The sequence below is a fragment of the Amblyomma mixtum genome, chromosome 7 (genome assembly GCF_055824585.1).
Source record: "Amblyomma mixtum isolate Tamu chromosome 7, ASM5582458v1, whole genome shotgun sequence".
NCBI classification, from domain to species: domain Eukaryota; kingdom Metazoa; phylum Arthropoda; class Arachnida; order Ixodida; family Ixodidae; genus Amblyomma; species Amblyomma mixtum.
Window position 1 is genome coordinate 68,397,444 of NC_143018.1, and position 13,115 is coordinate 68,410,558.

At 48.9% G+C, this 13,115-nt stretch overlaps 1 pseudogene; it reads right to left on the bottom strand.

The window, feature by feature from the left end:
* Positions 1 to 3,601: 3,601 nt before the first annotated feature.
* Positions 3,602 to 4,545, bottom strand: LOC149336383 (uncharacterized; annotated as a pseudogene).
* Positions 4,546 to 13,115: the final 8,570 nt, after the last annotated feature.

Sequence of the window (13,115 nt, forward strand, 5' to 3'; positions counted from 1 at the left end):
TATTGTCTTCTATTTACATTTGACGGCCCTGTACATAACGTCGGACCGCCAACTAATAGGTGTGATAGCCTTTGAGCCAGGCCGGTGGCCGGCGCTGTCGGGTTGAACGTCGCACTGTCGACGACGGCAGCGGGCTCGTAGACTGCTGCTGCTGGGTCCTGGGGGAAGGCGGCTGCGGTGTGGCAAGCTGCGGCACACCAGGAGTTCGCGGCTGCGTCGTGACATGCTGCGGCACACCAGGAGACTGCGGCTGCGGCGTGGCACTAAACTGGCCTGGTTCACAGGTGCCCCTCTGGAACCCTGGAAAGCTTGGAGGCATTCCACGTACGGCCGTCTCCAAATCGAAAAGAAGCTAGTCCCCTCCTCTCGATCACTTTAGTTGGTGAAGAAAAAGCGCAGTCTCCATTGAAACGAACGGACGGTTTCTTGATGCGAACAAGGTCGCCTACGGCTATGTTCGTCTTCTTGGCAGCTCTCCTTTGTACGTGCAGTACCTGCTGCTCTGCTGTTGACGCCGGACCCTTCGACGGAGTCGCGCCAACTCCTTGGCTGGGTCTTCCGCAAATGCTGGTGCTGAGAAATCCACGACATCCAGCCTGGTTCGGAGCATTCTACCCTTCAGCAGAACTGCTGGGGTGACCCCTGTGGTGGCCTGCGGAGTACATCAGTAAATGGCAAGGTATTCCGAGGCTGCTTGCTGGAGTAGTCGTCTTTCGAGTAGTGCACCTTGAATGAAGTTTTTCAATGTGCGATTGAACCGCTCTATTTGTCCATTCGCTTGGGGATAGTATACCGAAGAATGTGAAAGACGGATGCCTCTGTTTTGCAGAAAGGTGATGAATTCACGCGAAGTGAACTGAGGTCCATTGTCAAAAAACGACCTCCTTTGGATAGTCTTCACGGGCAAAAATAGTTGTTAAAAAGTCTTTCACGGTGCTCGTGGACAGTTCGCTGCAAATATGTACCTCCGGCCATTTAGAATGGTAGTCAACAAGTGTTACAGCAAATCTGCGGCTGCAAGCTGCATGTACCAAAGAAATAACGATGTCTAGGCCAAGCTTCTGCCACGGTCGCTCAAGCCATTCAACAGGTTGCAACGGTGCTGGTGAAGTGTTGGCGCAATTATCTGCCTCTAGGCAGATGTGGCAGTTTTTATTGTCATTTTCACTTCCTTATCCATTCGTGGCCATCAGAACCGCTCACGCAGTCGCGCCTTCGTGCGCGTGATACCCGGATGAGTCTCGTGCGCGGTGCCGATGACCAGAGCCATGAGGGAGGACGGAACAGACGCTGTGCACGCAGGAGCAGGTCATCAACAACAAAAAGTTCTTCCCGAATAGGGTAGAATGATTTCGCCTTTTCTGGTATGGTCTTCTTTGGCGGCCAGAAACTCAGCAGGAATTACTTGATGGTTTCCAGGCAACCGTCGTCGTCGAGGGTAGCCTGCCTGAACTTCTTCATTGTCACGCAGGCTGGCTCAATGAACGAGACAATTTCTTCCTCCTTAGCAACCTCTGCCTACGAGGTAGGTGCTGGCAACCGAGAAAGTTCATCTGCTACTGTGTTTGTGGACCCCTTGCGGTATTCAACAGTGAAATTGTAGCAAAGCAATCGGGCACCCTGCGTGCGATCCGGAGTGGGCGTCTACCATGTCCTTGTGACTATAGCAAGGACACCAGTGCCTGGTGGTCTGTCCGAATTGTGAAATGGCGGCCCCAAACGTAAGTGTGCCATCGCTCACATGCCCAAATACATGCAAGTGCCTCTCGTTAACCGACTGAATATTTCCTCGCCGCAGGCGACAGTGTACGAGATGCGAAAGCGACTGTACGGAGCTCATGACCACTTTTTTGCTGTAGGACTCCTCCCAGTCCACAGTCGGACGCGTCGGTGGACACAATGATTTGAAGTGACGGATCGAACATCTGGAGGACTGTATCCGACGATAGCACTTCCTTAACCCTCCTGAAACTACTGTCTGCTTCGGCTGACAGGATGAATGGCTCATTTTTGCGAAGTAAGACTCTCATAGGCTCGACCACTTGTGCCAAGTGTGGAACAAACTTTGAGTAGTATTCTACGAGACCCAGGAACGAAAGGAGGGCGGCAACATCAGTTGGCACTGGTGTGTTAACTACGGAATCTACTTTCTCTTGAAGTGGCGAGGTACCACGTGCAGTGAATTTATGCCCTAGAAACGCAAGTTCTGGAACGTCGAAGAGGCATTTATTGTTCAGCTTCAGGCCTGCGTTCTTGATCTTTTGCAGCACGGTTTTCAAGTTGGAAAGGCGTTCTTCTGCGGTCTTGCCAAAAATGATCCGATCATCACTGTAGAACAAGACGCCAGGGCAGCGGTCGAGGATTGTCGCCATCATCTTCTGAAATGCCGTTGGCGAAGAAGCCAACCCAAAGCAAACTCTTAAAACGGAAAAGCCCGTCATGAGTAACGAAAGCTGTCAGATCCCTGTTGCCAAGGTGCAAGAGAACCTGACGGTAAGCGGAAGCGAAGTGAAGTTTTGAGAAGTGTGCAGCGCCTACGAAAGCGTGAAGCAGCTCCTCTGTATGGGGCAATGGGAAACTGTCGGGAATAATAGCTTTGTTCGGCTCTCGAAGGTCTACACATATCCTGATGCTACCATCTCTCTTGCCAACAACAACAATGGGGGACACCTATTCAGACGCATCGATGCGCTCAGTGATGTTAAGGCTCAGCAACCTCTGAAGCTCATTTGATACTGGTGACCGGAGAGAATATGGCAGACGGCAAAGCTTCGAAGCTACAGGCTGCACGCCTTGCCGCGTCTTGATACGATGCGTGAACCCCTTAGCAAGACCCAACTCGGGACTGAAAAGCGAACTGAACTCATGTGCTAAGGCTGGCGGAAGAACTTTTGTTACGGGGCTGCGCGCTTGAAGGTGTGGAAATGGAACGGGATAGCGGGCCAATGAAAGTCGGCAGCGGAGCAACGGACGTGTACAAGCAGTTAAGAGCAGAACGCTCAATGCGAAAATTCAAGGCTTTAATGCCGGCAAGAGCGATCAGGCAAGTTCCTCTGTGAACAGCATAAAAACGTAGTGACGCTGTGCGATCTTTAAACCGAACGTATGCCTGGAGATAACCTAGCTCGGAAATCGGCCGTTGATAGTTGTCAAATAGAGTGACATGCGGAGCAGGCAAGAGTGGAACGCTCTGAAAATATAGACTGAATTCTTACTCCGACAGGATTGAAAGACGCTAAATCGACAAGGAATGTCAAAGTGACGTTCGCGACTTGCACTTGAATACGAATTCCGCTACGCGCGGTACGTTGCGCAGTCAAGACTTGCTCAGCACTGCTAGATGACAAAACATCTTCGTGAAATTCAACTTCACGCACTCGGCCTTACATTTGAGTTCGTTTGTGGTTGCATACCTTTTGAATGTGGCCCTTGCGACCGCAAAACGCACAGGTCATGCCATGCGCTGGGCACTGCGGCGCTGATGCGAAATGGTCCCGCGAGCCGCATTGGAAACATTGTGAAGCGGAGCGGCTACTCCGTTCTCGGTTCCGCTCAGAGGGGCAGTTCCGCTGCGGCGCACGCGACCCGCCCGCGCTCCTCGTTAAATTCCGCTGAAAGGGGGCTGCCGGCTGTGCATTTCTTTTCGCGAAAGATGCGAGGATGGTTTAAGACGCTGCTGCAATGAAATTGCCTCGACCGAAGCAGAAAGCTCCTTTAGCTCTTCAGCCACCTGCTCAAACTTGAGTGCAATTCGAACTGAATCCTGGAATGTCATTGTGGAAACCTCGAGCAGTAACCGCTCACGTACAGTCTTTGTGAAAAGTAACCAGGCTGCATGGTTTGCCTTTAGCTCGTACAGTGGAGACCTTAGAGCTTCCCTGAAGCTGCAATGGTTGTTAAAGGTAAGGACTGAAGGTCTTCTTACCTTCCAACAACTTTTAATGTTTAGAAAAGTCACAAGGGGCTCCGCTGTACAAGCTAGAAGCAAACCATGCAGCCTGGTTACTTTTGACAAAGACTGTATGTGATTGGAAGCTACGCCGGCAACAAATTGATCCCGCAGAGCCTCATCTTGAGAAGCAAAACAACAATGTGACGCTAGCTCCCGTAGAGCGGCAACAAAGTCATGAACGGACTCACCTGTGTTTTGGCTGCTGCGGTGAAAACGATGACGTTCGGAGATAACGTTGCACAACGTCGAAAACTGGCGCCCCAATGCGGCGAGTGTACAGTCGTATTCTACAGGAGGTGCCACGACAGACTTGTCATCGGCGAGTGCTGCGGCTTCGGGTGCTGTGGGTGCTGCGGGTCTTGGCGCTGCCGGTGCTGCGGCGCTGGTCCCTGCATGTAGTGTATGATAAACATGCTGCCCTCCACCCCCAAACAATGCAAAAGAATAGCATTGCCTTGCTCCGGCTTGAATGTGGCGGCTCCGGATGCCAGCAAGTACACGTTAAACATCTGCTCCCATTGCTCCCATGGCAGTGACGGACGGCCGGGCGTCGGAAGGAAAAACGATGGCGGAGCAAGCCCGGTGAAGCTCATAGTGGGCGGATCCGGATGGTGCAGCGGGGCTGGGGGGGGGGGGGGGGGTACGTTTACAGAATCCTCGTCGCCAATGGAACATTTTCGAGGGTGGAAGTCAGACTACAGCCGTCCCGATGCACACACAACACGTTTATTCAAACATACAATCATATATATAAGAAAGAACAGAAGCGCCCCCTGGCGAAAAAAGAATTGAAAATGAAAACGAAACTGAATACAACAGTAATGTTGCGCGGTATTATATATCGCTCGATTGTTGAAAACATCCTCTCTGCAGATTACAAAAATTGCTCCCATCTAGATTCTGCTTCTTGCCTTCTCTGATCTCACTTAAAGAGTACATAACTCACTCCCTGTAGGCAATACTTTTGAGTAGTTCACTCTGATACAATGTTAGACTGGTCATATATCGCGCCTCTCAGAAAAAGAAAAATTGGTCTACTGTATAATTGTGCCTCCTACATCGTCGATTGCTTCCTAACACGCTTCAACCTGCTCAGAATCTCGTAGGCAGGTTTATATACTCCAACTCTGCTCATCTGAAGTTAATCTGCCTACTCTTATTCTTGGACAAAAAGTTTTAACGCGATCTTCTTGCACCGCAAGTTGGCCGGCAATCGCTCGCGTATGAGGACTAACTTACACTCGGCGACAACTTCGGTGGTTTTAGAACAAAATTCTATTCGGCGGCAACACTAGGAGTGTGAGAGAAAAAATAGCATCCACGTGAAAGGCTCTTTATTAGTTAACAAGGAGCATGACGTTATACCAATAACGACCACGTGCCATGTGTCTAAAATAGGGGGGACGTTACCACACAATTCCTCATTGAAATTCAAGGGTTGTGAGGTCACCATGCATTTAAGTTGGATGAAACATCAGATCAATTGTGATTATAAGGGCACCGCATAACTTAAACTTTACTATGAGTTGCAAGACTGTGAAGACAATCAACTGTGCAGAAAATAAATTGGGGGGACACTTAACCTTCGTCTTAAGGCAGTGACGTGATAACGTACGCAGTTGGTTTTTTAGTTGACTGAGTTGCAGCAGTGCTATTGCTTATTAGTTGAAATAGCATTGCTGCAGGCTGACGCGTTCCGATGTGCACGCATAAAAGACGTTGAAGACGCCTGCTTCAAAAGTACAATGCGAGAACTACACTGGAAATTGGGTGTGCAAGAACGCGGACCATTGTTAAGGCCGTGAAATTGCAAGCATAATGAGTAGCAAGCGATATGTGTCAAAGGAAGCGCGAGTATTCGTCCTCCGTTAAACATTATCGGTGACGTCTAGTGTAACACCGTGGTCTAGTGACTATCTATAGACCATTTTTAGAAGGGACACCACCCTCAGACCTATGAACTCATTGATCAGCTTATTACGTACATCGCAGATATAATCTCTATGTACGTCGACGTTAACCGTAAGAATTGGGACCAGGTAGTGCCTCTTGTAATGTTTATCTATAACAACGCGCTCAAGAGACGACGCGATTCACACAACCCTTTTTGGTGCAGGGTAGAAAAGGCGTGACTAACCTGGACGCAGTGTTACTGCGTGACGTATACGACTCATCTTCGCTGGCACTGGACATTTATTTCTGCACGCAGTAACCACCTACCATCTTACCAAACAACGAACCCGTGCAGAGCAAGTAAGCGACGCTGAGCGCTACAACGTTCATCAGAGGGAAGAAATTTACCCCCTGGCGATCAAGTGAGGGCTTGACGCCCAGTCCACCTGCGCGCTCGCTCCGAGAAGCTTCTGCGCAGCAGTTCCGACACAACCAAGGTAATACTCAACTTCAGTGACGTCAATTGCCGAGTGCTCACGCAAGGTGCTGATCCGAAATCGTAGACGCCGCCAGTATGAAGCCCATCATGTCCTTTAGGACTTCTCCTGCCAAGCCCTGCGCCAAGGGATCTATTCAAGCCCACTGTGTTACGAATCTCCCTGCCTGTCCTTGCAGCATCGGGTCGTTTGCTTCTGAAAGGGTAGGGAGAATTCCACAATGTTAGTAACTCTATTGGCGCCACCATTCGGCCGGACTAGGTTAATTGATGCGCGCCTCGATTCTTCGTCTTGCCCGCTCATGCGTTGGTCGACTGAGCGGATCCCTGCCATGCTTTGTGCTTTAGTGCATAGCAAAGCTTTTCAATGGTCTACTGGCTTTTTGCGACAATATGCTGCTGCGGTTGTTATGCATTTTAGGTGGAACCTGTGCACGAATAAAGTTTAAAAAAAATTCAATACAGCGGGTTATAACTATCAAAATCAAATTCTCATGCTTCCCCTCCTCTGTTTCCTCTTAGACGATTCCCCTAAGCATTTCGCGCGAGAAGCATTTCCAAGCCCTGATGCATCGCTGCGAGTTTCGAGGAAAAATGGTTTGGTTTGGTTAATTGGGGTTTAACGTCCCAAAGCAACTCAGGCTATGAGGTACGCTTTAGCGAAGGGCTCCGGAAATTTCGACCACCTGGGGTTCTTTAACGTGCACTGACATCGCGCAGTACATGGGCCTCTAGAATTTCGCCTTCATCGAAATTCAGCCGCCGCGGTCGGTATCGAACCCGCGTCCTTCGGGTCAGCAGCCGAGCGCCGTAACCACTGAGCCACCGCGGCGGGGCCCGAGGAAAAATGGTATTCGACAGTAACAAAGGCATACACGTGGGCGACGCACGGCACAGCTATGCGAAAGTTGCAAGCGAAAACGAGAGGAACGGGTCTGCCCTGCATAGTTGTATCTATTGAGTTTTGCAATAGAGCAAACATAAAGTAAACATTGCACACTTGTTCATCTTTGTTGCTTCGCGGCGCATTTACACTGCTGTTTTCATGCGCTTGCAGTTGCGAGCTTGTCGTCTCGAGACGGCGCTTCAGAAGCCATTGCGGTTTGCGAGACTGGGTTACGTATTGGAAGGACGCAGCTCCGAAACACGCGAGCAGCATTCTCCCGAGATGGTGCGACCGCTTGTGAGGTAAAATGAATAAAAATGTACGAGGTACACGCCAAACGAAGAAAAGGAGACCCATACCACGTACAGACATAAATGCCCTCAGATTAGAATTCGAAATGAATGTTTTTTATCAGCATTAATGAGCGGCGTGACGACTTTCTCCACACACATTATGGCACGAATGTGGTAGTGCTGGCGGTAGATTCTAAGCAAGAGAGGGTTTGGCTATGTGGAAGCTGCGAGAGCCATCGGGGAATCCGTAGCATCAGTTCTTCGCTTCGCGGTATTGCCCAAGGTGGATCTGTCGACGCGTTCACCTAGAGCACTCGGTCCAGCAGGCCATGCGAAAGGCTCCTGCTGACTTATTCCCCTGATCCATCGTGATCCACTGGCAAACAAAACAGAGAAACAACAACAAGCAGACGAAGAGATATTGTCTGTCATTCGCCGTCGTGTCATAGTGATCCAGTGTCCCAGTTTCTTCCTTCTTCCGCGTTGTTTCCATGAACGATTATCAGCTGGACGCCACACTCCAGCTGTAGAGTGCTTTGTGTCGTGCGCACGTGCCCGTATTCCGCTTTAACTAAGGACATCACACGAGCCCGACGTGTATATATGTTAAACTGTAAATAGATTACTTGTAGATTGTACCTCTCTCCCCGCCCCGCCGCGGTGGCTCAGTGGTTGCGGAGCTCGGCTGCTGACCCGAAAGACGCGGGTTCGATTCCGGCCGCGGCAGCCGAATTTCGATGGAGGCGAAATTCTAGAGGCCCGTGTACTGTGCGATATCAGTGCACGTTAAAGAACCCCAGGTGATCGAAATTTCCGGAGCGCTTCACTACTGCGTCTCTCATAGCCTGAGTTGTTTTGGGACGTTAAACCGCAATAAAACCAAACCAAAAAAAACTCTCTCCCCTATCGTAGACACTATCCCCATGCCCATGCAGTCCGGCGCATCCAAGGGCGTAGGCCGTCGTCTCTTGGCGATGTGTGACTTGGAAGCTTCATGGACCAGGACTCATTCGCTCATCTCTTTCATCATGACGGCCATTACTGCACCACCTTGCAATTCCGTTGTACCGTCACCTCAAGCCCGTCACCATTTCCCATGCATCTTCGTTAGTGTCTTTCATCAACGATCGGGACGATCACTCGGAGGCCCTGGATAGTGTCACGAAGAAGACGAAGCTGGCCGTGACATTCATCACCTTACCTTAGCCAATCCCCCCGCGTGGGTATGCGTCGTGTTTACTGAGTTAAACAACAATACAACACGGGACGGAGCGCTCGCGTTACGCCAGCAGCCATTAAATTATCTGTTTGTCATCGTTCGTCGCGTCCCATTCTTTGGCTGGTCGCCCCCAGCAATTTTACAGAGAGCCAAGGAGCCGTAGTAATTACTGACGGTTGTCGTCTTAAACGGAACGCTACAAAGAGCAAAAACGTCTCGGTGCCCTTGGTGCTGCACCGCGAACAAAACTGTCCAAGAATTCAGCTGCGTATTTCCGCTTGGAGGATTTCTTTTTCTCTTAGGAAACACAGAAGCAACCAAATAACACTTGGTTCGAGATTTTCCTATGAAACTCGGAGGCCATCATACATTGTGATGGAACAAATCCGTCTTTGTCAGTACTGGTTGTATATTTCGCTTCTGGTCAGCGCAGACTTTTGGAGGGCGAATGTTGGCCGAGGCGCTCTGGATTGTGAAAGTTGATGGATGGCTCTTCTGAAAGATGGAGCATCTACTCGCGGGTGCTTCACACGCCACCTCCTTGGGGGGATGGTGTAGTTTTTTTTTTCTATGAATGACGATGGATAGTTTGGTTTGGTTTATTGGGGTTTAACGTCCCGAAGAAACTCAGGCTATGAGGAACGCCGTAGTGAAGGGCTCCGGAAGTTTCGACCATCTGGGGTTCTTTAACGTGCACTGACATCGCACAGCACACGGGCCTCTAGAACTTCGCCTTCATCGAAATTCGACGAATAGTGATGATCTCAATGTTCCAAGTTCCTTATTGGTCCAATGGTCTAGCCGCATGCCACAGGTACGTATTAGACTGCGTCTCCGCACACTATGTGCCTTTTATTGCACCACACGATAAAAAAAATTGGCTGTGGCTTAGCTAAGGTTAAGCCTGGATATCTCGAAGCGAAAAGCTCTCGCTGCTTTTGAGCCGACTCCCAAGCTACCACTTCTGGATCGGTGTTACTGCGCCGTCCGACTGTTGCTTCTTCTCCTTCTATGGCGAGTGTCTGCGCCTGTTCTATGGGCAAGCGTGCCTTACCCCTCCTTTCAACTGTGCACTACGCACGGCTGCGGCGAAAGGTCAAACAGTGGCGACGATGGCCGCCTCTTCTATGGCCGGCGCCGCCGCTCACTCTTTCTCGCAACGCTTTGCGAAAGAACCTTCTCCTCTTGGGACGGCGGCGGCGACCGCGCGGCCGTGGCGAAGGGTAAAACGGTGGCGAGGATGAGAAGCGGCGACGCTCAGACAACGGAGTGAGCGCGCGGCGGCGACGACGGCTGCAGCAGCAGCGGCCACCTGCTCTCCGAGTGACGTCGCTCGGTTTCGCGCATGCGCAGCTGTGGCAAAGTGTGGCTCATGTGAAGCGCGGTGTGGACGTGCCTAGTGAAGCTTTTAGCTTCAAAATATACAACTAGATTATAGTGACACTTGTTCCACTCTGCCTGCATCAAAATTCGCTCCCCGTCAAGTTTTTAAAAGTGAAGTTTCTTTCTTCGTGTCCCTCCAGTTACCTTCAACATCGAAAAAGCAGCCGTCTAAACATGTTTTTGCAGACTTTTGATGGCCATTGCTTTCATCCGTCAGGAACAATCTTGTAACAGCCACTACCGAATCAAGCTTACCAGTCGCCCAGCAGTGCCCCCGAGGAGCTTTACCTGCAAGCATCGTGTGCTTTTTGCGAAGCCATTTACGCACTGTATGAGCACAAGCCATCGCCGCATAAACCGACAGAGAGACCCAAAATGGAAATAACGTGTAGCCGGGACAGAGCGCACCACACTCGCTAAGCTTCCGACTTTCGCTGCCCGTCTGAAGGACATCGATTATCGTCACGCAATGTGTTGTACAACGCGTTATTTACGGCTTTCTCCTAAACCTGAAGGACCCGCCTGTAGACTCAGCTTTGAGGCCAGAACGCAACCTTCCAAGCCAGGCTAAACACCGTTCCTGCAGTTTCACGTTTGTATTCAAACAAACCCATTGGAACTGCGTCGAGAAAGGGCTGCATGACCCGCCCTTACGAAAGAGTCGTACGAAACGCGCGTATAACGGGCGTCGGGATGTAAGCTGCTCGATGGCCCTCGGCTCACAAGCCCGCAAACTTAACTGCTGTTCATACGACTGACCTCTCAAAACAAGGCAGGCAAACGGCAGGCAAAAATGCTCTCATACGTAATAAACTTTCTTATTGCTATGGCGCTCAGCATTGTTTCCTGCACTGCGAACAGTAACAGGAAAAAACCAGTCGCAGAGTTTGTAAAGGAGCTGAGTCGTCCACGCAATTCAGGTAGAAGCTTTCGGAACGAGTGGGAGTGGAGGAAGAGGGATTACTTTGTCTTTTTTCTTTATGGTATGCGCACTTTTGGTTTTGCTTTGAATTTATCACACATTAATGGAAGAATGCTCACACTCTACTGAACGTACCACTATTTGTTCCCGTTTCCAGCTGTGACCTTTACTGCTAACATTACTCGGTCTTGCGGCGCAGAAGAAGGCTGTAATGAGAATTCTCGGCGATGCACCCTTGACAATATTGCTTCTCGATCAATGGTTTTTCCAGCCTTTCGCAATTTAAAGATACAATGTCAACTTGATTGAACGAGAGAACTAGCAACTAAGTTCCGAATGGTTCCGCGCAGTCTTTGTCATTGCAGTTTAATCTTGGCTAAGCAATGTCTGCTTTTTTTAATTCTGCCTGTTGTCGGTTGTCAGATTAGTTTCAATATGTGGCAGTAGTAAATTAAATTCCACATGTAGAACAGCAACAAAAAAAAACAATTTTCGAGTCGCGTCGAGAGCGTGGATAGAATGAAGGAGATTAGAAGCCGAATTTTATTGCAGTTTATTTCCCATTTCTTTGCTTCTAGCTTTCTTCATCGGTAGCTGTAACCTGTGACGTCACGGCTAGTATCCCACTCTCATTCTCCGGCTTTAGCAATAAAGGGTGGGAGTAACGTGGAAAGCAAGGACATGGAACGAGAAAATAAATTTCTAGCACACTACGCGTTGCACACTCGAATTTTGTTAATAATTTCGAGCAAGACCTGCAAATGAAAATCTCCTCGTATGACCGCTCACTGATAGAAGCATATAAAAATTTCGTATTATTGCCTTTTTCAAAACGATATGGCTTACTGTGTAGAGACTTACGTATAACACTGACTTAAACCAAATAGCAATTTATAAAAAAAGAGCCCTTCGTATAATAACACATAGTAAACGCGCAGATAGATACGCTCCGTTCTTTCGTCACCTAGACATTATACCTTTCTTTGCTATGCGGGATTTCAAACTAGCTTGTGTCGTCATACATATACTAAACCATAACAGCTCACTATCATCATCTGTTTTCGTATATCGATCTCGTACAACTAGAAATTTTTTCAATTGTCGTTTTAACGTTCCAGTTGTGAATCATGTGTACGGTAAAAGAACTATTGCTTATGCCAGTGCTAAAATTCGGAACCAGCTGCCAGCTAACTTAAACATAGGCCACTTGTCAATCGCCGAAATTAGAAAAAAGATTTTTCGGAGCCAGCAATATTCGACTCTACTAAAAATCAGTGTCGCTTTCATTCTTTTATTTTTTGTTTTTGTCCTCCTATTGTATAATTTCTTGGGTATTTCGCTTTTCTTTGTATATAATTGTCGTATAACTGCTGTATAATACTGAGTTGTCTCACTATAATATTTTTTGCACTTACTGCATGGGCCCAAGTCTAGCCGAGAAAGCTAAGGACCCAGATTATTTTCATGTATTTTTTTTTACTAACCGTTTGAATAAAACTGATTTGATTTGATTTCGATTTGATAATTGTGGTCAGCATACTTTTAGCCCTTTACAAGTGTGTACGTGTCATGAAGCTTTGAATGAAATGGTGCAATGCATGAAACAACCACATGAAATAACACTGCGATAATATGAAAGAAGCCAACAGCCACAGAAACCAAGGGGCACAGGGGATGTTTAATTTTATTTTTATTTTTTGGTGTTGATCAATTTAGATATTACTGAACATGTTATCGCTTAAAGCTAATTGATTAGAAAAGCAGAAGAAAAAACAACCACTGCCGCCGGTGGGATCCGGACCCACGACCTCCGAATTACGCGTCCGGTGCTCTACCTCTGAGCTACGGCGACGGCTGTCAAATCTTCTGCTTTCGGGGGTATTTATGTTTTACAAGTAACCTGATCTTGAGAGTGTTCACCAGCGCCACCCGCGTTCATATGCGGCGGACGTAGAGCGTCCTGAGTTACCGCAGGTGTGACGTAGAACGTCATCGAACGGAGAGGGTGGAAGCTGCGTGAGAACCCTCTTATGCTTCCTATGGTGTCAAGGCTGCCAGAGCCGAGGCCCTC